A 2,538-nucleotide genomic window follows, 5' to 3' on the forward strand; every position below is an offset into this window, starting at 1 on the left:
CACACACACACACACACACACCTGCAGTTGCTCCCAGAGATAAGGCTAGATCCCAATGTCAGAGTATTTCCATGTGGGCCAGGAAACACTGCTACCTTCATCCTAGGGTACAAACATGGCAGGGTGTCAGGGTAGAGTTATAAATAAGAGCTTCTAGGGCCTCACTGAGCTCAGGGGCCACATGGTGCTGACTAGCTGTGCAGACAAACTATTTTTCCCAGTCAAAACAAAGAGATAAAGCATTAATATCAACTGGGTATGTTCAAAGTTAATTTCTGAAATACCATTGTTATGAGGATAAAAGAAACATAATTGATAAGCCCCAGCCACCTTCCTTTTATGCTTGCATGAACTCTTACTGATGCCTGCATCTGTCCCATCCTGCAGGTGGGATGCCCCTTCCAGCTGCCTTGGACCATATTGAAACGCATCCACATGGAGTCAGTCACTCAAGGATCTAAAAGCAAGCTTCTGACACCACACCTCATCCCTAGCCTTGCAAGCTCATCTCAGATGCATTTGGTCTTCCACTAGGAGACAGAACTAAAGAGAGGGTGGTCCTCCTGCAGTCCAGTACAGGATCCAGTCCAGGCAAAACAAAACCAGCCCCAGGGCAAAGAATTTCTTCAAGAGCCCCTTCTGCCTAGGATTCTTTTACATGGCCACCCATCAGGGCATCAGAGGTATTAAGCTTCGGCCTTTCTGCAAAGCAGGCACCATTTTGGGCAACAGCTGTGAAGTCTGGTCTTGACATACCTTAGATAGGCTGAGGGTCAAAGGTGACTCCAAAGATCTTAAGGAGACCAAGAAGGCCAAGGAGAAAGGTGGGGTTCACCTGCTTGCCTGGCGACTTCTGCACTTTGCACTGTTGTGGGCCTCAGCCCCACCCACCACGACCTCTCTAGAGAAATGAAACTACCTTTGCATGAGAGGAAGCAGGGGAGTTCCCTGAAGTGTGATTGTAACCCCAAATGCCCCAAACTAGTCCTTCATCACCATCTGAAAGAAGATCCCACAGGAAACAGAAATCAAGCCCTGACCACTGACCCTGAACTGGGTACTGTGCAAGAACATGCCGGGCCTGTGGAGAAACTGAGACTCAGAGCTGTCGGGCAGAAGAGCAAATGACAGTGGAGCCAGCTCTCCCATGAAACAGAAACTTGCAGGCTCAGGTGTTTTTGAAAGGCAAGTAAAAGAAAGTGTCGGTCTTTTTCTGTGATGGTGTGTGTGTGTGTGTGTGTGTGTGTGTGTAAGTGTAAGGGTTCTCCATGTGGCTCATGCTGGCCTTGAATTTGAAGCAATCCTCTTGCCTCTGCTTCACCAGTGCTGGAATCATAGGCAGCTTGGATGCAAGGACATTTGTATTAAATATTAGCAGTGGTCGAATATGTGCATTTCTCGGAAGAAAAGTGTACTTCCTTTTCCTTAAAAAAAGTTTTCTTAAGTGTATTTTATGTATATGGGTGTTTTGCTTGCATGTATGGGCACCACATGTGTATAAAGCCAACAGAAATCAGGAAAGGGTATCAGATCCAGTTTCAGGGTACAGTTGTAAGCCAGCATGTGAATGCTGGGAGTTGAACCCAGGTCCTCTTGAGGAGAGACAGGACTCTTAACCACTGAACCACTTCTCCAGCCTGTTTTCTGTTCTATTTTTTAAGTCTCCCCCTTCTGCCGTTTTCATTTTGAAGTCAAATTGTTTTCTCAAAACGAGGTCTCACTATCTTCCTTAAACTCCCTGCTTCAGTCTCCAAGGTGCTGGGCTTTCAGGTGTGCAGCAGCCCACCAAGCTTGTGTTCTTTTTAGACTCGTGATATCTGGGACAGTTGTCTGTTCTAAGAAGACATGTGTGAAGATGGACAGTATTGGACCTGAGGCCACCAGTGGAATGCTTTTGGGCTGGATTTGGGGAGGTGCTGGCACCCTGGCACAGTGCTTCCAGGATCCACCCCACACACACACACACACACAGAGCTCAGAAGCCATGTCTGAACACCAGCGCTCTCGTTTTAAAATTTTAGGATTCTGTAGCCCATGTTGGTCTTGAACACCTGGTCCTCCTGTGGTTTTAAACAGGTAAAAGGTGATTTAAAACCCTCCAGCAACTTGGACCCAGCAGAACCTCTGACTACACTGCTCTGCACCGCCTGGAGGAACGATATCTATCAAAATCACTTGAGAGAGCCTAGATCAGGGGGCCACTTGCGAGGGGACTTAAGAATGGCACAGAGCTTTCGGGATGGCACTGTGACTGCTGACATCTATTAACTTCGGATAGGTTTCTCCTATCTCTGCCCCAAAGCAAATGGCTTGTATATTTGGTGGTGTAGGCTGGGCTCTTGCACCTCATCAAACCTTTGCAGCCCTTCCCAGAATTGAGGTCACAGGAATGGCTGCTTTGCTCAGCTGAAAAAGAACTAGAACCAGGGGGCTTGGCTTGGTTCCTCCCATTCCGTTCATGTCTTGCTTTTCTTCTTCCTTCCTTCCTTCCTTCCTTCCTTCCTTCCTTCCTTCCTTCCTTCCTTCCTTCCTTCCTTC

This window comes from Alexandromys fortis, unplaced genomic scaffold (assembly GCF_014885135.2).
Source record: "Alexandromys fortis isolate MF-2015 unplaced genomic scaffold, M_Fortis_MF-2015_v1.1 scaffold_198, whole genome shotgun sequence".
Taxonomy (NCBI): domain Eukaryota; kingdom Metazoa; phylum Chordata; class Mammalia; order Rodentia; family Cricetidae; genus Alexandromys; species Alexandromys fortis.